Genomic DNA, 24,309 nt, shown 5'->3' with positions numbered 1-24,309 from the left:
GGGTCGATTTGCTCGACTAAAAGGCGGTGCTCCAGCATGGCCACAGTCAAATGACTGAAACAAGTAAAAACGTAAACGTAAAAAAACGTAAACACCCACTTCATTGCTCTTTTGTGAAATTATCATTTTTATCTTTTACTTATTTCTTATTTGTTTATTGCCCACGAGGGGCTAAACACAGAGGGGGACAAACAAGGACAGACGAACGGATTAAATTGAATACATCGACCCCAGTGCGTAACTGGTACTTAATTTATCGATGCCGAAAGGATGAAAGGCAAAGTCGACCTCGGTGGAATTTGAACTCAGAACGTAGCGGCAGACGAAATACCTATTTCTTTACTATCCGCCCGGAGCTAAACATAGATGGGACAAACAAGAATAAATGAAGGAATTAAATTAATTACATCGATCCCAGTGCGTAACTGGTACTTAATTTATCGACCCCGAAAGGATGAAAGGCAAAGTCAGCCTCGGTGGAATTTGAACTCAGAACGTAGCGGCAGACGAAATACCTATTTCTTTACTACCCACAAGGGGCTAAACATAGAGGGGACAAACAAGGACAGGCGGACGGATTAAGTTGATTACATCGACCCCAGTGCGTAACTGGTACTTATTTAATCGACCCCGAAAGGAAGAAAGGCAAAGTTGACCTCGGCGGAATTTGAACTCAGAACGTAGCGGCAGATGAAATACCTATTTCTTTACTACCCACAAGGGGTTAAACACAGAGAGGACAAACAAGGACAGATGAAGGGATTAAATCGAATACATCGACCCCAGTGCGTAACTGGTACTTAATTTATCGACCCTGAAAGGATGAAAGGCAAAGTCAATCTTGGCGGAATTTGAACTCAGAACGTAACGGCAGACAAAATACCTATTTCTATTTCTTTACTACCCACAAGGGGCTAAACACAAAGTGGACAAACAAGGACAGACAAAGGGATTAAGTCAATTACATCGACCCCAGTGCGTAACTGGTACTTAATTTATCGACCCTGAAAGGAAGAAAAGCAAAGTCAACCTCGGCGGAATTTGAAATCAGAACATAGCAGCAGACGAAATACCGTCAAGCATTTCGCCTGGCGTACTAACGATTCTGCCAGCTTGCCGCCTTCTTTTAGTTTCTGTCTACAAATCCACTCACAAGGCTTTGGTCAGCCCCGAGGCTATAGTAGAAGGCACTTGCCCAAGGTGCTACACAGTGGGACTGAACCTGAAACCATGTGGTTGGGAAGCAAACTTCTTATTACGCGGGCCCTGCCTGTGCAAAATTACTTCTTGTAGAAGCAGTACCACACTGTTGTGTTCACTGTCCTATTCTTTGTCCAAAGAAGAAATATTGTCACTGATTTCATCAATTCTAAAAAGTCTAGGCCATTTTTGTTTAACAGACAAAGTACTGGATTCATCACATGCTTGTTTCAGAGCCAAAAAATCATTTTCGTTTCTGTTTCTTTCTATTTAACCTTTAGCACACTGCAGTTTCTCTAGAATTGTTTCCCCTAACACTGCCCTGTTACTGCAAGGGAGAAAACTCATCCGGTGACATGATGCACCTACATTATCCTAAAGGTTAAAAACAAAAGTAAACAATGGCGCAGGAGTGGCTGTGTGGTAAGTAGCTTGCTTACCAACCACATGGTCCCGGGTTCAGTCCCACCGCGTGGCATCTTGGGCAAGTGTCTTCTGCTATAGCCTCGGGCCGACCAAAGCCTTGTGAGTGGATTTGGTAGACGGAAACTGAAAGGAGCCTGTCGTATATATGTATATATATGTATGTGTGTTTGTGTGTCTGTGTTTGTCCCCTTAGCATTGTTTGACAACCGATGCTGGTGTGTTTACGTCCCCGTCACTTAGCGGCTCGGCAAAAGAGACCGATAGAATAAGTACTGGGCTTACAAAAGAATAAGTCCCGGGGTCGAGATGCTCGACTAAAGGCGGTGCTCCAGCATGGCCGCAGTCAAATGACTGAAACAAGTAAAAGAGCAATGGTTATGGGGGATGCCATTGACTATAGTCATAAAACACACATGACTACAAAGCTGCAATATGATTGGTCGTTTATCAAAGAGGGTTAAGGTGAATACTGCAGTAATATGGCATTCTAACAATACATTCACGTTAAGCAGGATATAAAAATTGCCATTTGGTTATTAATACTGCTTCCATCACTTAACATTTATTTTCTGATTTTGATGTTAATTTTTCATTATTATGACTACTGAGCTGAAGATTTAAGTTGTTTAACGATCACTTACCTCATTACTTTAGCCAGACCAGAGCCCAACTGTCCAAGACTTCCTAAAACAGAAAAAGAAATTATACAGCATAGACTGGCAAGTGAACACTGAAATGGTCAAATATGAAATTTAAAAAAAAATTAGAGTGAATGAATAAATTATGATAATTTATAGTATGTTATAGTCAGAAGACTGGACACAGCCTGGCTGAATATTCAAGAAGTTAGTTAGTGGCCATGAGGTCCTAGGTTCAATTTTACTGCATGGCATCTTGGGCAACTGTCTTAATCCTTTCATTAAATATTTCAGTTGAAATACTCTACCTTTGTTTCAGCTACATTTGAAAATAACAAAGAATTTAGTAGAATAATTTTTTTCCTTATTAAGCTGGTGTTTGGAACATAAATTAACATAAATTAACATGCAAGTTTGTGGAAAGGTTTTAATTTATATCACTTTAACCCTTTAGCATTTAATCCAGCTATATCCAGCATTTAATCCAGTCATATCCAGCCCAAATATTCTGTTTTATGTTCAGACCAGAGAAATCTGGCTTCTCACATGTACTGTGCTATTTGCGTTGGACAAAACACATTGCTAAAATTGCCAAGAAGGCTGAGGGTGTCTTGGCATCACTCACCAAGTCCTTTGTGAGTCGCTCTCCGGCTATCTATCTGAGGCTTTATATAGCTATGGTGCAGCCTCACTTCGAATTTGTATCACCGGTCTAGAACCCCTATCTTGCCCAGGATATTAATTGTCTGAAAACCGTTCAGTGACGTGCAACCAAGAGAATACCCTCTATCAGGCATTTACCATATTCTGAACGCCTTACTTCCCTGGGCATGGATACATTGAAACTCCGACGTCTGGCAGCTGACTTGGCAGACACCCATAAAATTATTAATCATCTTACAAACAATAACTCTGAGCACCTTTTCAAACTCCACCTGTCTAACACCCGTGGACATATTTACGAAGCCAGAAAACAGCACAGCTCCCATGACTTTCGGAAATATTTTTTCACGCTAAGATTTGCTGAAGTATGGAACAAACTGCCAGCATCAGTTGTTAGTTGTCGGAGCACTGCATCCTTCAAAACTTCCATGCTTCCTGAGATTCACCAACACTACACCTGATTTTCTCCTCTCCATACACACAAGTAAGCATGTATCTGACTCATACACTGTTCACTTACCAGACATTTGTACATTACTGCATATACTTTATACACACTATTTGACAAGTTGTGGTGCACCTGAGCACTGTATACAATAATTTCATTATTATTATTATTATTATTGTTATTATTTTGTGCCATGAAACAACATCTAAAAATAAACATTCTAAAAATAAATAACCACAATATCTTGAAGCTACAAGATAATGAATGATGGGCTTTAAAACAATGTGACTAACTATATAAGTATTACATTTGACAAAGTAATCTGAATGCTAAAGGGTCAAGACATGAAGTTTATATCACAGATCCAAGGGTAGTCTCAGGTGGGTTGGTATCAAAAGGGTTAAGCCAGAGCCCGAGATAGGTCCAAACCTTGTGAGTGAAATCAGGTAGATAGCTTGTTGTATACACTGTAACTGTAGTTTAAGCTCTGGCCTTGTCATACTATGCCTTGCAGAATCTACCTGAAAGTTTTGTTAAACTTGGAATACCCAGCCACTTACCTACTAATTCAATGAACAGGAAATTCAGTTGATCAAAGATGTAAATATTCATCATCAAAACCAATGAAAATCCATTTTACATTCATAATAAAAATGTGAATAGCCATGATATGTCCTCTACAGCAAGGAACCCGTTTTTTTTTTTGCACCTCCCTCTCAACATCTAGTATAAGTCCACATCCCTCTTCTACTGTATGACCCCACTCAAAAGGAATTTTATTCTTGTGAGCAACAATGGTAAACTCTTTAAAGCCGGTACCATGAAAAAGTCATCAAGTACATTCTCTAGAGGAGTGCTTTTCAAACTTTTTGCTGGAGTGGAACCCCAAGAAAACATTCCACTGGCTCGAGGAACCCCTGTGCAATAATTTAATAGTCTTATGCACACATATCTGCACAGGAGAATTAAAAATTACTGCCGATTTTAGCAGTTTTGTAACTTCTTGCGGAACCCCTGGACTGTACTGGCGGAACCCTGGTTGAAAACCACTGCTCTAGAGTGATTGGTATTTCAAAGGGCATCTAACTGTGGAAACTGTACCCAAGAAAATATCGGAGCATGGCACAGTCCTCCAACTAACCAGATCCTGTCAAACCATCCAATCTACGCCAGTATGGAAGATGGATGTTAAAAGATGATAACGACAATGATGAATACAAATAAATCATCAAATGTTATATATTGTTAAGTGGAGGCACGTGGCTTAGTGGTTAGGGTGTCAGCATCATGATCGTAAGATTGTAGTTTCAATTCCTGGATCGGGTGACGCGTTGTGTTCTTGAGCAAAACACTTCATTTCACGTTGCTCCAGTCCACTCAGCTGGCAAAAATGAGTAATGCTGCGATGGACTGGCGTCCCGTCCAGCTGGGGAACACATACACCATAGAAACCGGGAAATGGCTTTAAAAGGGTGCATTTATTATTTTTTATATATTATTAACTAACAAAATTCAAAAATCTCCTTCTATCTTGGTCAGTTTTGCCCTAAGCCAAGGTTTCTCAAATTGAGTAATACTCTAGTAAATGAGTAATACTCGGGTGACTATTGCTGAAGCAGCAGTTAAATAAAAATCAAAGTGTGCCTGACAGAATCATTAAAGTGTCACATTAAAAAAAAAATGCTTTGCATTATTGCTTTGGGCTATTTATGTCCTGTGTTGAAAATCCTAAGGTCAGCTTTGCCTTTTATTCCTCTGGGGGGTCAATAAAGTCTGAGTCAAGTACAAATATTGATGGCATCAACTAACTACTCCCACCACACACACACCACCACCATCTCAAAATTGTTAGCCGTGTGTCTAAATTAGAATCAATTTTGGCCAGTGATATCCTAAGCTAAACTTATTTGCCCTGAATGGTTTCTACAGCTTGATGTCCTTCCTAAAGCCAACCACTTTATAGTGCACCGATTGCTTTATTTGTGGCATCAGCACTAGTGATGACTGCCTAGTGGCTTGCAAAACAAAGGGCTTAAAGTGGCCCCTTATATACTGAGGGGGAATAGACAAGAGAATTTGTAATATTTCTAGGTGGGATGACGAGGAAGGGGAAAATAAGACGAGAGGAATAGATTTATAGTTGTAAATTAGAGAATTAGGGCAGACACTAAATGCGGAAGAGAGTGCGGTAGAGTATTGCAAAGGGGAAAGAAAAGAAATTAGTGCGCAGGAGTGGCTGTGTGGTAAGTAGCTTGTTTACCAACCACATGGTTCTGGGTTCAGTCCCACTGTGTGGCACTTTGGGCAAGTGTCTTCTATAGCCTCGGGCCGACCAAAGCCTCGTGAGTGGATTTGGTAGACGGAAACTGAAAGAAGCCCGTTGTATATATATATATATTATATATATATATATATATATATTATATATATATATATATATGCGTGTGTATGTTTGTGTGTCTGTGTTTGTCCCCCTAGCATTGCTTGACAACCGATGCTTGGGTGTTTATGTCCCCGTTACTTAGTGGTTCGGCAAAAGAGACCGATAGAATAAGTATTGGGCTTACAAAAGAATAAGTCCCGGGGTCGAGTTGCTCGATTAAAAGGCGGTGCTCCAGCATGGCCACAGTCAAATGACTGAAACAACTGAAACAAGTAAAAGAGTAAAGAGTAAAGAGTGTCAGAGTTATTGAGAAACTAGCAGGGTGGGGTGGGTGGAGAAAATATCTGAAATTAATATCTTTGTTTAAAACATAAAACTTACCTGTAATCAACACTCTTTGATTACCTTCATCTGAAGAATGATTGTGATGAGTGGATCGACAGAATGATGTGCTCAATGCAGGGGCAATGATTTGTTTGGTTTGGCTTAAGACACCAAATGTTCTTCTCAATGCAGACGTATGCATATTTACAGATTAGAAAGTCAACAGAATAAATACCAAACTGATAATTCTGAAAAGAGAAAATATATATAAATTAATTAATTAATAATTAATAATAATAATAATAATAATAATAATAATAATAATAATAATAATAATAATAATAAGTGGGGGAGCATCAGAGCCATGTGTTGAGAGGGATTCTTTGGAGTTTGAATAATTCACCTCTGGAAACATGGGTGGTTCTTTCAACATCCTTAAACAATCCTTATTCAGGGACCTTTTGAGCAGGATGGGCTACTCAACCTGAAGAAAATTCTTACTGGGCCCCACCTGCAAGGTCATGTGCTGTTTATCTTGATATGAGATCACCATGTCGCGCACATATGGTTGTGATGCATGTGCCTGGTGTACCTTATCAGACGGGTAGTCATGATGGGTATACTGGGCTTCGTATATTTTACCCCAGTGTCACTTTGATGGCATGCACTGCTCTCTCACTCAATAATAATAATAATAAATAATAATAATAATAATAATAATGATGATAATGATGATGATAATGATGATGATGATGATGATGATGATGATGATGATGGTGGTGGTGGTGGTGGTGATGATGATGATGATGATGATAATAATATTGATGATAATAATAATAATAATAATAATAATAATAATAATAATAATAATGATGATAATAATAATAATGATAATAATAATAATGAAAAGAAATATTACAAGTAACTGCAGAATATGTGGAGATGGACAAGAAACAATAAATCATATTATCTCTAGCTGCCCAGTCCTGGCTAAGAAGGAATATATTCACAGACACGACAGAGTTGGAACCTACATACACTGGAAGCTATGCCAACATTATGGAATAACAACAGAAAAAAGATGGTATAGGCACACACCAGAAAAGGTCACAGAAAACGAGAAAGCAACCATACTCTGAGATATGCCGATACACACAGATAGAGAAATTAAGGCCAACAGACCAGATATAGTTGTCAGAGATCATGAAGAAAAAAATGCTTTCTAATTGATGTATCAATACCGGCAGATGACAACGTGTCTCTAAAAGAAATGGAGAAACTTTCAAAATACAAAGACCTGGAAACAGAGGTAACTCGAATGTGGAATCTGAAAACAGAAACAATTCCTATCATAGTAGGTGCATTAGGCATGATAAAAAAATATTCAGACAAATACATAACAAAAACACCAGGACTTACAAACACATATAACATACAGAAAATTGCACTACTAGGCACTGCACACATCCTACGCAGAACACTTTCAATACAGTAACCATCAGAGCATCACAACAAATCACAGCACATACCCAAGACACACAGAGCTGTGCTCGGTAGTGAAGTGAAAGCACACTATAAAAATAAAACTACTGAATAATAATAATAATAATGTGAATGTGGAATCTAAAAACAGAAACAATTCCTATCATAGTAGGCATGATAAAATAATATTCAGACAAATACATAACAAAAACACCTTGGTGGAATTTGAACTCAGAACGTAGCAACAGGCAAAATACCACTAAGCATTTCAGCCACTGTGTTAATGATTCTGCCAGCTCAACGCCTTAATAATGGTGGTGATGATGATGATGGTGGTGGTGGTGATGATGATGATGATGACGACTGTCACTGCCGTGAACAAAGAAAGATTCAAAATTAATTGCAACAAGTTGGGATATGTTCAATGTTCACCCATTTTCATTTCATCTCCATAATTGTAACAAATACTTGAAGCACATCATGATCATCATTGTTGTGTTTATGTCTGCTTTTTCTATCTCGTATGGATTAGATGAGAGCTCTTGAAGCAGTAATCTATGGCTGGATGTGCTGCCTGATGCAATCCCTATCCATTTTTTGGCTTTTTTAATAAGGTAAATTATTCTTTTGCGTGTTGGATCACCTGAGCTGCAGGGCTTATTGCTCACAGAGGTCATAAAGGAACATTACTGCTGTCTAAATAATGTCAATGTGAAGACACAAGATCTCACACACACATCTGTACATATGCACAGGCATAGCTGTGTGGTTAAGAAGTTTGCTTCCTAACTGCACTTTGGAACTGAACAGCACCTCAGAGAAGTGTCTTCTACTATAGCCTTGTGAGTGAATTTCAAAAATGGAAACTGAAAGAATCCCTTTGTGTGTGTGTGTGTGTGTGTGTACATTAATATCAAACAATGAGAATAAGAGGTCAATACTACATTGATGGATAAAAACTCTTTATTTATGGGCTGAAGCTACCATTGGTTTCATGCTAAGGGATGCCCCTTAACAATTATCAAGCCTGCCACATGGAACATTGGTATTCATCTCTATCTTGGATTAAAATACACACACACACGGTGTTGGTGTGTTTATGTCTATGTAACGTAGCGGTTCGACAAAAGCTACTGATAGAATGTTACAATATTACTCGGAAACAAAAACAAAACCAAAAAAAAGTGCAATGGATATGAAACGAATATGAAAAGAAAAATGCGTGCAAAGCCACGAGGGGGTGGGGACTTTTGGAAAATTCACAAGATCCGAGTTTTTTCCCTCATAACTTTGAGGAAAATGTTTTTTTTAAAGAAATTTTATATAAATACCTTTCAAACAACATAGATTACGATTATAAAGAAATTTGTGAGGAAAATCTTTTCGTTGGGGGGGGGGGTGAAGAGAGGACTTTCGGAAAATTCACAAGATCTTGTGATTTTTCCTAACGTCCTCCCCCTATCGTTGCTTTGCGCGCATTTTTTTTTTTTTTTTACATATTGTTTGTTTTTACACCCGTTGCATTATTTTGTTTGTTTGTCTTTGTTTTCGTTTCCGGATAAAATCGTAAACATCAACCAGAGGTGGTTAAGTGCTATGCTTAAAGAAATACGTACTGGGGTCGATTGGTTCAAGTAAAATTGAAGGTGTTGCCCTAGCATGACCGCACTCTAAATAATTGTAACAACTAAAAGGTAAGGGGTATATTAATTAGCACGAGGTCGTTTGACATCATACTCCAACCCCTAGTCCACAGACACACTGACTCATGCCTCTGCCATTTTCTATACTATTACTACTGTAGCGGTATTTCCCTTGGAAAAGGCGGCGAGTTGGCAGAAACGTTAGCACGTCGGGCGAAATGCTTAGCGGTATTTCGTCTGCCGTTACGTTGTGAGTTCAAATTCCGCCGAGGTCGACTTTGCCTGTCATCCTTTCGGGGGTCGATAAATTAAGTACCAGTTACGCACTGGGGTCGATGTAATCGGCTTAATACCTATGTCTGTCCTTGTTTGTCTCCTCTGTGTTTAGCCCCTTGTGGGTAATAAAGAAATAGGTATTTCGTCTGCCGTTACGTTGTGAGTTCAAATTCCGCCGAGGTCGACTTTGCCTGTCATCCTTTCGGGGGTCGATAAATTAAGTACCAGTTACGCACTGGGGTCGATGTAATCGGCTTAATACCTATGTCTGTCCTTGTTTGTCCCCTCTATGTTTAGCCCCTTGTGGGTAGTAAAGAAATAGGTATTTCGTCTGCCGTTACGTTGTGAGTTCAAATTCCGCCGAGGTCGACTTTGCCTTTCATCCTTTCGGGGGTCGATAAATTAAGTACCAGTTACGCACTGGGGTCGATGTAATCGGCTTAATACCTATGTCTGTCCTTGTTTGTCCCCTCTGTGTTTAGCCCCTGTGGGTAATAAAGAAATAGGTATTTCGTCTGCCGTTACGTTGTGAGTTCAAATTCCGCCGAGGTCGACTTTGCCTTTCATCCTTTCGGGGGTCGATAAATTAAGTACCAGTTACGCACTGGGGTCGATGTAATCGGCTTAATACCTATGTCTGTCCTTGTTTGTCCCCTCTATGTTTAGCCCCTTGTGGGTAGTAAAGAAATAGGTATTTCGTCTGCCGTTACGTTGTGAGTTCAAATTCCGCCGAGGTCGACTTTGCCTTTCATCCTTTCGGGGGTCGATAAATTAAGTACCAGTTACGCACTGGGGTCGATGTAATCGGCTTAATACCTATGTCTGTCCTTGTTTGTCCCCTCTGTGTTTAGCCCCTTGTGGGTAGTAAAGAAATAGGTATCTACGCTTGGAAACTTTCACGGGCTCAACGTTCTCTTCTCGTCACTCAAATTGTTTGTACCACAACCACCACCACCATCACCACCACCACCACTTGCTGCTTAAATCCTACATTATCCTTTATGTCTCTTCTCTCCTTCCCTGAATATATTCCTCTCTGGATCTCTGGAATATCTTCATTGCACATGTTTTTGTTTTTGTTTTTAACTGCAACCACCGACTTGTTTAAACTTGTTTGAGTTGAATGTTAAACGATGGCAGGTCTTACTGGCGACGGGAGCGTTTGTGAAGGTCATCATGAATACACAACAATCTCCAAAAACAAAACAAAACCAATATAAAAACATCACATGCACGTTTAATCTACATTTTAGCTAATCCCCCCCCATTCATCCATTCTCTTTCATTCATACGTACACAAAATCTTTCGTAGATTAAATTACCCAGTGACCAAATGATACACATTCTCTCTTTCGCTAATTGAAATTAGATGCTGCCCGAGCGGCCAGAAATAGCAGCCGTTATCATATTCAACGATCTTAAAAAAATAGAAAAAAAAAGGAGAGAAAAAAAAAGGAAAAAAAGGGGGCGTCGGACAATTTAGTCCCAGGTACATTGCACCTGAATGACTGACATGCCTTTGATAATAGGGTTTACTTGATCAAGGGTTTACCTGGAGGCTAAACAACATCCTTATAAAATAATTGCATTATAATATCTACAAAGCAATACATTATAAATATATAGATATTCTAAATACGTCGAGAGAAAATACAAATTAACAGCCTTCATCTAAAAATAATTCACCTTTGTGAATGTGTGTGTGTGTGTGTGTGTGGGTGTGGGTGTGTGTGTGTGTGTCGCTATTCTAGCTGCCTCCATCGTTTTAAAAAAACAATTTATCCTGAGAGTGAGAGAGAGTAGGTTTGGTGGGGTGGCTATTTCTCTTAAATACAACGTTCAGCTTTGCTATTTATTTCAAGGTGATCAAGATAGACTACGCACTAACAGGTTGAGGGCGATATTACCGGGCGCCTTGATTGCTTTATAACTTCAGCCTTCCTTCTTTTCCACTGCTTGCTGTAATAATAATATATCCTTCTGACATTTATATACATGCCACAAAGTGAATTAGGATTGTTTCTTTTCACATGAGAAACATTTACTCTCAACGCATATTCACAAGCGCGCACGCACAAGTGTTCATACGCATTCAAACATGCATTCATATTTTCTTTAACAGTTTGCTCATTCTGGAGAAAGACTGTCCCCTCTGTGTGTAGCCCCTTGTGGGTAATAAAGAAATAGGTATTTCGTCTGTCTTTTACAATCTTGAGTTCAAATTCCGCCGAGGTCGACTTTGCCTGTCATCCTTTCGGGATCGATAAATTAAGTACCAGTTGGGTACTAGAGTCGATCAAATCGACTGGCCCCTTCCCCCAAAATTTCAGGCCTTGCGCCTAGAGCAGAAAAGAATATGGAGTGATCTCTTGGGAGGTGGTCCACGTTGTCGGAATGTGTAGTAACAGTACCACACCGGCCAGGTATCGCCCTTCTTGGGAATGGTACATACTGAATTGCGTTTCAAAGGTAAGGATATATTTCTGTGGGGAGATGTGGGGCAGGCAGCAAAAAAGGATAATGATTGTACGTGCGAGAAGTGTCTGCAAAACAGAGTTCATTTAGATACATTTATTCCGTATGGGCGATCATTCGTTACTAGTAACATAACTGTCACTTATAAACCCACGTGGGTTTATTTACATTTCTGAAGAAAAAAGATACCCTTCCCCCCACCCCTAACCCTAGCCCCACATATATATATATATAAAAAAAAAAGAAATTTTACGGAAAGTGACGATCGACGTAACTTCGGTATAAGTACCGGATACATTGCAAGAAAGTATTTTTATATATATATATATGGGGTGTTAGGATTAGGGGTGGGAAAAATGGGTTTCTGTTATCTTCAGAAATGTAAACAAAGCCGTCACTTAGCGGTTCGGCAAGAGACCGATAGAATAAGTACTGGGCTTACAAAAAGAATAAGTCCCGGGGGTCGAGTTGCTCGATTAAAGGCGGTGCTCCAGCATGGCCGCAGTCAAAATGACTGAAACAAGTAAAAGAGTAAGAGAGTAAAGCCACGTGTGTACTTATACCGAAGGATCGCCTGACGATCTTCTTCAAATGTAAACAAATACACGTGACGTAAATGGGACTCGTATCGAAAGAATGTCTTCCGTATGTCAAAACGGGGGTTTGTTATTTGGCCGTCGTCGTCGTTGTCGTGACCCCCACCCCACAAGAATGACGAAACAAATAAATAAATAAACAAATAAACACACTGCAAGATGTCTGAAACCGAAGAATAAATATATTTCTTTACTGCTTACAAGGGGCTAAACATAGAGGGGACAAACAAGGACATATGAAGGGATTGAGTCGATTATATCGCCCCCAGTGCGATACTGGTACTTAATTTATCGACCCCGAAAGGATGAAAGGTAAAGACGACCTCGGTGGAATTTGAACTCAGAACGTAACGGCAGACGAAATACCTATTTCTTTACTACCCACAAGGGGCTAAACATAGAGGGGACAAACAAGGACAGACAAACGGATTAAGTCGATTACATCGACCCCAGTGCGTAACTGGTACTTAATTTATCGACCCCCGAGAGGATGAAAGGTAAAGTCGACCTCGGCGGAATTTGAACACAGAACTACGCATTTCGCCCGGCGTGCTAACGTTTCTGCCAGCTCGCCGCCTTCTGAAACCGAAGAATAAATAATACAGAAGCAAATACAGAATCAAATCAATGGAAACTTCGACCATTTATAAGTAGCAGCCATATTTCTCTTAAAATCGTACTACTGTCTTGAAAAAAGGGCAAATTTGATCAGATAACCTTAAGTATTTTATACTTGGGGAGGAAAAAAAGAACGAATGGCTGTTCTAGAAATGCTCAAATACAGCTGATCTTGAGGCTAAAATATATAACAGATCAAAAATAACTGATTGTTTAAAGCGGGCCGACCTAATCGGGCGATCTTTCGTCTCTAGTAGACCTTTCCGTCGATTTCCGTAAAAAATTTTTTTTTTTTACATATGGGCTTGCGGGAACTTTTGAAGTAATGAGAGCGAAAGAGACTAAGAGAAAGCGATTGTATGACGAGGGAAGTTCTTTTGAAGTTACCGTGCATGGGAGCATTGATGTACATGTGTGTGTGTGTGTGTTTGATGGGGTGTGGGAGACAGACAGTATGTTGTGTAAGTGAAGTGCTTCTGTTAGTGTGTGTGAAGAGACAGAGAGAGTAATGTGTGAAAGAGAGAGATAACTGAAATTTTTTACTCGGTGTATGTGTATATGTATGTATATTACTTCAAAAGTTCCCGCAAGCCCATATGTAAAAAAAAAAAAAATTTTACGGAAATCGACGGAACGGTCTACTAGAGACGAAAGATCGCCCCCCTAATCGTTTTATTATTTTTATTCTATCCAATAAAGGACAGAAAAGATAAAAAGAAAAGGCGCCTTTGTTATTAAATCATGAGCAAGTCGTGTGAGATATGTGCTACTGACAGGTGACAGGCTGTCACATTAAAAGGTTTTATAACTTCAGGACAACTTTGTGCATTCATATACACAATATTGTGGTGTCCTGGCCCTGTTAGCTACCGGCCAGTTGTCCTCACTTCCGGCATGTAAAGCTAACGTGAACGCACAACCTTCCTTATACGAGTCTCTTCCTTTCATCGGTTTCCCAATGATTTCTGCCTCTACGTCATAACATTACATTCCCACTTGCGACCCTTCCTCCCTGAGAACGTTGGCGAAGCCTTCGATCGGTGTTTTGATATAACGGATCTTTTCCTTTTGATAGCCAGATTTCAACACAATTTCTAGTTAACTAAACACTTTAAAACTTCGTACACTGGTAGAATGTGTCAAAAGGAAACATTATTTTCACTTGTTTTTTTTTTTGATAAATTTGTAATTCGTTTGTTTAACGTAGTTTAATTTTTCGAATTTTAACCAATCCTAAAAGTAGGTATACAATTATGAAAAAAGAAAACACGTACAATACTCATTTATTTTTACAAAATAATAATAATTATAATAATAATATAAAAATTACGATAAAAATATTATTATAATTATGATAAATAAATAGATTAAGACTCTATTCCTTAAAGCGAAGGCGAGAAAGATATGCCATAATATATGTCTGGAAGATCCTGGAAGGACTTGTCCCAAACTTTGGCATCGAGAGTTACACAAATACTAGAACTGGGCGCCACTGCATAGTGCCAAGGACTCCAAATTTGCCATCAAGATGTAGGACAAGATACTGCGATAGCCTGGGCTTCAGAGGTCCACAGCTCTTCAATATCCTCCCGAAGGACCTGAGAGACCTGCATGGGGTGGATGCAGATGTCTTCAAAATAAAGCTGGACCTCTTCCCGTCAGGTGTCCCCAGATAAACCAGCTTCACGGCAGGAGGTGCAGATGAGGGCAGCTACATCGAACTCTCTCATGCACCAAATGTCAGATGCTAAAAAGCATTCGTGAAGTAAAATCATGTAGCAACAACGAATGGTGGTGCCCCAGCATGGCCACAGCTCGTGAGCTGAAACTAGATAAAATGATGAATGCATTATTATGATTAACGATACTGAAAATATCAAAAATGAGGCTAAGTAGGGTCTTTTTCTTTTGACCGACAGATTTAGAAAATAATTTTTTATAACTAAACACTTTCAAACTTCGGACAATGGTAGAATGTGTCATATAAAACATCTTTTGCTCTTAGCGTTTTTGAGAAAAGCTTATATTTAAGAAGTTATTTCACGTTAGAGTTGTCGTATTTCGGTAATTTCAACTAATCAATGACAAAAGGGCTTTTGTGCGTTCCCAGAGAATATTACCCTCAGGGCGCTAGTGTTGGTATATTCGTGAATAAGTCACTAACTGAAATAAGTGGATTTATTGTTTAGGAAAATACTATTTACTTGTTTAAGGATTGTACTGGATAAATTGTGAAAATAACTCTAACAATTTAAATGCTAAGAAATAAGCATACTCAATTTCATGTTTACCAAATAATTTAGGAAAATAAATGCGTTATCTAAATGGCTATATATAAGGATCCCGCCTCGGGGCGAATGTGTTATTTCCCTTGGTTTTTAAAATAAAATATAGTAGATATATATAAGGATCCAGTCCAGGGGCCCTATTATCGATTTTTTCAACAATCTGAGTATACCATGAGGTTTCCATGAGGTTTCTAGTCACTTGTCAAGTTTCATCAAAATCGGTAAAACGATGTAGGAGTTAGCTAACATCTCCACAAACAGAATTTCCTACATATGTAGTAGATAAAATAGCTTGGCCAATAGGCTCCGGTTAGAGCAGTATCTTACCTATCAACTCTGCAGCTGCGCCTTAAGGATCTGCGTTCAGTCTCCTGCATCTCAGCATTCAACTCTATCCCCCAACATTCTCACCTCTTTACAACAACAACCTAATTTGTTGTTACTTCTGAACAGAAAAAAAAAAGTAGTGGCGGTGTAGCCAACCGTGCCACTCTCTTGACACCTCAATTCCACATTAGTCATGCACTAATTTTAAAAATAATTCTTGAAAAGACTAATGGAGGGAGACGCCTCCACAAACTACCATATTTAACGACATTTAAGGCGCTCTTTTTTCTTTTTGTTCCTGAATGCATAACATGCTCTTTTCCTTGAATATGTGCTACTGATATTGGAATGCGCCTAACAAACCTGTGCGTCATTTTTTGGCATCAAATCTTTCGAGAGAACCAAAATACAAAAAAAACCCACAGTTTCCGATAGAATTCCGACTATCTTACGTTCTGTGTTCAAATCCGGCTGAGGCCAACAAAGCCTTTAATCTTTCGGGGTCTATAAAAATAAGGGGGGTGGACAATCCTTCGACATTGGTACACAACATCATTCACACACACATCCATCTCTCATGACATAAAGAGGCTTGACTAAAAAAAAAAAAATAAAAAGGGTGAATGACACCGTCTCCTTCCTATTATAGGCACAAACTCCGAAATTCATAACACGTGTCTACGACTTAAGTCACGCGAGAAATATGTAACGTGTGAAAACGTGAGAAATCTGTAATAATGTACAAGTGAAAAAGTTTTGAAGGTCTAGTACCTTCCTTCGGCATCAAGAATAATTCTGGACGCCATTGCGAAACGTACCGTCCACTCCATCTAAAGTAAGGACCAGGTACTGCAATAGTTTGGCCTTCAAAAGCCCACTGCTTTTCCTTGCTCTGCCTAAAGAAATTTTTAAAAAATCCTACACAAAGTGGATGTCTTCAAAGAGAAATTCGGCATTCTATCTACGATAGGTCCTTGCATGAGGTACAGACTCAAGGTACCTGCATGAAGTACAGACTCAAGGTCCCTGCATGAAGTACAGACTCAAGGTCCCTGCATGAAGTACAGACTCAAGGTCCCTGCATGAAGTACAGACTCAAGGTCCCTGCATGAAGTACAGACTCAAGGTCCCTGCATGAAGTACAGACTCAAGGTCCCTGCATGAAGTACAGACTCAAGGTCCTTGTATGAAGTACAGACTCAAGGCCCCTGCATGAAGTACAGACTCAAGGTCCCTGCATGAAGTACAGACTCAAGGTCCCTGCATGAAGTACAGACTCAAGGTCCCTGCATGAAGTACAGACTCAAGGTCCTTGCATGAAGTACAGACTCAAGGTCCCTGCATGAAGTACAGACTCAAGGTCCCTGCATGAAGTACAGACTCAAGGTCCTTGCATGAAGTACAAACTCAAGGTCCCTGCATGAAGTACAGACTCAAGGTCCTTGCATGAAGTACAGACTCAAGGTCCTTGCATGAAGTACAAACTCAAGGTCCCTGCATGAAGTACAGACTCAAGGTCCCTGCATGAAGTACAGACTCAAGGTCCTTGCATGAAGTACAAACTCAAGGTCCCTGCATGAAGTACAGACACAAGGTCCTTGCATGAAGTACAGACTCAAGGTCCCTGCATGAAGTACAAACTCAAGGTCCCTGCATGAAGTACAGACTCAAGGTCCCTGCATGAAGTACAGACTCAAGGTCCTTGTATGAAGTACAGACTCAAGGTCCCTGCATTAAGTACAGACTCAAGGTCCCTGCATGAAGTACAGACTCAAGGTCCCTGCATGAAGTACAGACTCAAGGTCTCTGCATGAAGTACAGACTCAAGGTCCTTGCATGAAGTACAGGCTCAAGGTCCCTGCATGATGTACAGACTCAAGGTCCCTGCATGAAGTACAGACTCAAGGTCCTTGCATGAAGTACAGACTCAAGGTCCTTGCATGAAGTACAGGCTCAAGGTCCTTGCATGAAGTACAGACTCAAGGTCCTTGCATGATGTACAGACTCAAGGTCCCTGCATGAAGTACAGTGTCAAACCCACTCATACACCAAATAAGCCAACAAACAGAGGGGGCGGATGCACATGCAAGACTTGTGATATGAAATCCTACCAACGAAAAGCACTAAAGGACATAAGATGGCTGTAGAAGGGGTCTAAAGTTATGCTGGTGTTCCAGCATGACCGCATCCAGCGATGGATTAACCATTAAGCAAAATAAGCACGTGCTTAGGGCATCAAGGGAAGTGTGGGTAGGTGGGGGGACCACGGAAATGGTAGATGGTTTACAGCACAAAAGAAATCACTTTAAACTGGCTAAAATAATATCCGGGATGCCTTATGTCTAGTACAGAAGCAGGTGCGTTACGTAAGATTTAATTTTGAGAATTTCAGCAAATACTTCGCAATAATAATAAAAAACAAAATGTAGGAAAAAACTTTTTCAGGTGTAGAGTGAAAGTATATAAAAAATAAACGTTTTCCGTCCTTACTGATTGATAGTTTTGTTTCATTTTGAAAAAATTAAAAAAAGATATTTTATGGTTTAATTATTGTTTTATAGGCGTGAAATTGTAAAGATCTTTTGGATGAGCTACGAATTTTCTCATTGTTCTGTTTTTGTAATATTTCCGTTTGTTGTGTTTTCGTTAAATTGTGTGTGTGTGTGTGTGTGTGTGTGTGTGTGGTTCGAGGGATTTGTAATGCGGGGAAATAAGATACGGTTCACCCACACCTCGTTGTTGGCTACCCAGCTGTGCTAAGTCCAAACACGTACCCTACCGGTATCTGTTTCTTTATTACCCACAAGGCGCTAAACACAGAGGGGACAAACAAGGACAGACAAACGGATTACGTCGATTACATTGACCCCAGTGCGTAACTGGTACTTAATTTATCGACCCCGAAAGGATGAAAAGCAAAGTCGACCTCGGCGGAATTTGAACTCAGAACGTAACGGTAGACGAAATACGGCTACGCATTTCGTCCGGTGTGCTAACGTTTCTGCCAGCTCGCCGCCTATACCCTACCAGTATCACCTAATATTAGCACCTGCTACAACCAATTCCGCTAGGCCGTTCCACTGATGTCCGTTCACGGTGACTGCAGCAGGTCTTCCACACATCGAGAATAGTTCTCTCCTGCTGATGCTGGTACCCTGTTCCGGTATCTCACCCCACTTCCGAAACACCAGCGCGCTTGTTTTATCTTTTTGAAGCTTGAGCCCCAGTGCAGCTCCTCCAACCACTGGCACCGGTGGCTTCGCAATCAGCTCGAACTTTAGATGACTTACAACATGTGGCAGACTCTACAGTCTCGTCTACCAAGATGTCGTCTATATAGAAAATGGTGGCCCTTCTTATCCTGTCCACCTTTCTCAGGATAGACTTGAGCACTGTCGCCATGATCTTTGGCGCAGAATTTAGCCCGAAGCCCAGCCTAGTCAAACAGTATGTCTGACCCTTATATCGCACCGGCCGATACTGCCTCGGTTTCTCGCTCACATAGAGCTGCAAATATGCCGACTTCAAGTCGACAATCGTCGCCGCCTTCGTCATCTGTCACAACTGTTTGTCTCTGTTTCATCTACTCCGCATTTTGAAGGTAAGGGCAAGATGCGACTTCGTTGAAACAGTCCTTCCCGCAAAGCAAATTAAATAAAATTTGGGATATATGTATGTATGTGTGTGTTTGTATGTGTCTGTGTTTGTGTCCCCCCCCCCGCCAACATCGCTCGACAACCGATGCTGGTGTGTTTAAATCCCCGTGACTTAGCGGTTCGGCAAAAGAGAACCAATAGAACAAGTACCAGGCTTACAAAGAATAAGTACTAGGGATCGATTTGCTCGACTAAAAGGCGGTGCTCTAGCATGGCCACAGTCAAATTACTGAAACGAGTACAAGAGTAAAAGAGAGATCTATTAAGCGTATGTCTAAGCGACACAAAACTACGTTTTTGTAACAATATATATATATATACACAACACAACTTAGGAAACAAAAAAAAAAAAAGGAACAGAAAAACACATCTATTACTAACCCAGTTAATTACCAGGCGACCATTTGTCTCAGCAACGCTTGGAATCCTTTTCTGCCCATCCCGTCCCTTGTTATTTTATCCCTGACCGTCCAATTTAAGTTTCAAGGTGAAAGAATGCGAATTAAGCATTTTTTCTTTTCTTTCTTTTTCTTTTTTTTTTTTTTGGCATGAATAACGATGAGGTTTCAATATACGTTTAAGATGGAAAAAACTAATTTTTGAAAATGTTGTTCAATATTCTCTTCCTCCACCAAAACGTGTCATAAACTCAACACAGATCCATGTAGGTACACACACATATACACATACGCACAGACACACACACACACACACACACACACACACACACACACAACACACACACACACACATATATATATATATATATATATATATAACAAAGTAATAAATAAAACATGCATATATACATACATATATGTACGTACCTACATCTACATGTATATATACATGCATATATGGGTACAGGACACCCCAAAATGTCGTGTATATATATATATATATATATATATATTATATATATATATATATACATACACATATATACGTAGATATATGTATGTATATATATATATATATATATATATTATATATATATATATATTATATATATATATATATATAGGCGCAGGAGTGGCTGTGTGGTAAGTAGCTTGCTAACCAACCACATGGTTCCGGGTTCAGTCCCACTGCGTGGCATCTTGGGCAAGTGTCTTCTGCTATAGCCTCGGGCCGACCAAAGCCTTGTGAGTGGATTTGGTAGACGGAAACTGAAAGAAGCCTGTCGTATATATTTATATATATATATATATATGTATGTGTGTTTGTTTGTGTGTCTGTGTTTGTCCCCCTAGCATTGCTTGACAACCGATACTGGTGTGTTTACGTCCCCGTCACTTAGCGGTTCGGCAAAAAGAGACCGATAGAATAAGTACTGGGCTTACAAAAAAAGAATAAGTCTCGGGGTCGAGTTGCTCGACTAAAGGCGGTGCTCCAGCATGGCCGCAGTCAAATGACTGAAACAAGTAAAAGAGTAAAATAGTAAAATAGTAAATAGTAAATATATATGTGTGTGTGTGTGTAAAAAATACAAACTGGGACAAGAACGCAAAACATTTAGAAGACGATACAAAAAACACGGACGGGACATTCGAAGCCTTCAATCTTCAGTCAAGAACCGGATCATCCTCGCAATTTCGGCTGATTAATCTTGATATATGTATATATATAAAACTTAGATATGTTTCGACCAGAGATTGGTCCAGGCCATGTCTAACTTAATAGCACCACCTGATAGGATTATTCGAATCCTGTTTAAGTCAAGTTTTGTTCAAGTAGTGAGTTCTTGTTGGGTGAGTTGTATCCAGTTTTGTTCAAGTAGTGAGTTCTTGTTGGGTGAGTTGTATCCAATTATGGGTGGCTTATCTGGTATTCTTTGAAGGAATCTATCCAGACTCTGTTTAAAGTTTATGGGATCCTTTTCCTCTTTGATCTCCCTCGGGACAATGTTAAATAGGGCAGGGCCTGTTGAGGAAAAGAAATTATGTTGCAGTGTACATGTATGTTGTGATCTTGAATTTGGCAGGGGACGTATAGCCCGTGGTCCAAGTCTTGGATGGACCTTGGAGCTAATGTTTAGGTCGTTTGGGCAAAGTTGGCGGTATATTTTCCACATCGTACAAATGATGTACCGCTCATGGCGACGCTGGAGGGAGTAAAGTTTCAAGGTTTTAAGGCGATCCCAATAATCGAGAGCAACCATGCCTTCAATTTGTTTAGTGAGAGCCCTCTGGGGTGACTCAATTCTGGAGATGTTTTGTCTTGTGTGAGGAGACCACAGTGGGCAGCAGTATTCAAGGTGTGGCCGTACAAAGGAGGAAAAAAGTGGTATGATGACACCTTGTTCTCTGGACCGGAAAGTTCTTAAGATCCAGGAACTCATCCTACGAGCTATATCAACCTTCTTGTTGATGTGTGCACTCCAACTGAGATCGTCATCAACAATTACACCCAGGTCTCTGATATTGTTAGAGGCTGTGAGCGGTTCCCCTGAGGGAAGAGAGTATGGTTGTTTTAGTGAGGAATTTCTTCCAAAATGCATCAGCTCAAATTTTCCCTCATTCAGTTGCATTTTGTTTCTGTCTGCCCATTGACTCACAGCATATAGATCATATATATATATATATATATATTTGTAAAAAATGAAGTTCGAAAATGCTGCTATATTATACATTTTTTAATTTTTATATATACACTAGCAGTATCGCCCGGCGTTGCTCGGGTTTGTTTCGACCCGCTGGAATTGTAATTTTGAAAAGTAAAAATTTTGTGAACATTTTTCTGGTCGAAATACACCGAAAAGTGGCGACACAGCAGTGAAAAAATCGTAAAAAATAGGGGGATTTTCATAAAAAAACGCATCTTTTTGATGTAATATTTTTTTGTGTTAACATGGTCCGATTTGAATTTTATGTTCTACGGAAGGAAGAGCAACCCTTCTTCTACCATACTCTCAATTTTGGTCAACTTGCGCCGCAGGGTCTCGGAGAGATAGTGTTAGTTGAAGGTTACCATTCTAGGTGCCTGAGTAACAACCTCGCGGATTTACAGATAAATGAATTAATTACTATTTTACAGAATAAAATTAAATAATTCTTGAAAATTAATTAATATTAATATTTTTTGAACAAAGTAAATAATTTTTAAAACTTAAATAATAATTTTTTTTACACAAACGCGAACGGGGAAAAGGGGGTGGCGAATTCGATTTACATACCTAAATTTTTTCTTTTTCATGACATTGTAGCAAAATAGTAGTGAATTATATAAATACCAGCAGTACATTTTTTTTCTGGGGTATTTTTTTTCAACCTCGTCACATATTTGCCCCTTTCAATTTAAACAAAGACTTAATTAAGCAATTACGGCAGCTTAGCAATGGTTTCAATACAGGCGTGACATCTGTATCTCAATTGTTCAAAACCCTTCGAATTTTTTCGCACGTGATGATATCATAGTAAAAACTTTCAATTACGCGCGCTTAGAAGTACGCTCGCAAATTAATACTACCAAAATTTTGAAGTTCGCGCTCCGCTTGTGTGTGTGTGCTTTAGGTGTACGTAGGTATGTGTTTTTGTGTGTGTGTGTCACTGAAGCCATACATACATATATACATACATAACCTCTCTCTCTCTTTTCTCTCTCAGTCACTCACTACAAAAAGTGAATAAAAAAAGTTCAGTTATTTCTGTCTTTCACTCTATCTGTCTCTTTAACACACACTAACAAAAGCACTTCACTTACCACCACACTTTCTGTGTCGCACAACCCATCAAACACACACACACACACACACACACACACTCACGCACGCACACATGTACATCAATGCTTTCGGAGTGAAATGTTAAAATATTGAGTTTTCTCGAATTTTGTCTTAATTGGGGGAAATTGAAAGAAATATATTATGGCATGACCGAATGGAGTACTTTGAAAAATCTTAGGTAAACTCTAATTGAAGAAATTGTGTGAGGAGTAAATCGTTATGTATTTATTTGTTTCTGTTTGCTGTGTTTTTTTATTTTTTGAGTAGTGGTTTTAATACTTTCAGTTTAGTCTTCCTCAAATCACTCTGTCGCTATTTACTTTCATTTTATTCGTTGCACACTGTGTGTGTGCGTGTGCGTGTGGTGTAAACCACATTAAGAAAAGCATTTGACATACACACCAGAATGTGAGTTTTCTGTAAATTTTGCTTAATTGGAGTTTAAATTTTAAAAACTGGACCTGGCATGACCCGATGCATTCTACTCTTAAAAATGCTAGGTAAATTGTAATTGAAGAAATCCTATATTGTAGATTTCTATAAGTTACAAAGGGAGGCAGATAAAATCTGCCTTTTATAATAAGAGATTATAACATGTTTCAGTTCCTGAAATGAACCTTATCAAAAAAAGTTATATATAAAAAAAGATAGTTCATGCTATCAAATATAAGAAATTCATTTATAATACACAATGGAGTCAGACATCATAAAGTTCATATATAGTTTGAAGTGAGTTCGTTCATGCTATATGTTTAAAGTGTATGATGCAGTGGTTCGTGGTGGTGATATATAAAAAATAGATCAAAGTGGTGGAATGCAGTCAATATAAAAAATTGATGTTCCTGAAAGAGCGAGGAATTCATTTTTACCTTGAGCAACTGTGATGACTAATGGTGGGTGTTCGCTGGATGATTCTGGCGAATCTTGTGAATTGTTCGGGTTTTATAACACCTGTTAGATGGTCAGTCCAGCGTAGCGTGACGTCATCAACGTTTTGACCAATCGTTTCGTTAGGTGGCTTAGTCAAGCAGAACGGGACGTCATCAACATTCTGACCAATCGTGACCTATCGCTGTATTATAACTGCCTCTTGTCTGTTTCCTGTTTTGACCAGTCGTTTCGTTAGGTGGCTTAGTCAAGCA

General features: G+C 39.4%; 1 non-coding gene across 2 annotated transcripts; it reads right to left on the bottom strand.

Moving 5' to 3' along the window:
• Positions 1 to 2,267: 2,267 nt before the first annotated feature.
• On the bottom strand, positions 2,268 to 24,055 carry LOC115222199. Of its 2 annotated transcripts, XR_005003044.1 has the most exons (4): positions 20,957 to 20,966; positions 13,235 to 13,236; positions 6,140 to 6,330; positions 2,268 to 2,310 (listed from the first exon to the last, which is right to left on the bottom strand). It is a non-coding gene; the product is annotated as an uncharacterized LOC115222199 (transcript). The 2 variants fall into 2 exon arrangements; XR_005003045.1 differs by lacking the exons at positions 13,235 to 13,236; positions 20,957 to 20,966 and adding an exon at positions 24,037 to 24,055.
• Positions 24,056 to 24,309: the final 254 nt, after the last annotated feature.

Source organism: Octopus sinensis, linkage group LG19, assembly GCF_006345805.1.
Source record: "Octopus sinensis linkage group LG19, ASM634580v1, whole genome shotgun sequence".
Classification (NCBI taxonomy): Eukaryota; Metazoa; Mollusca; class Cephalopoda; order Octopoda; family Octopodidae; genus Octopus; species Octopus sinensis.
Note: the sequence above shows the minus strand (reverse complement) of the source record. Positions and strands in the feature narration are given on the sequence as shown.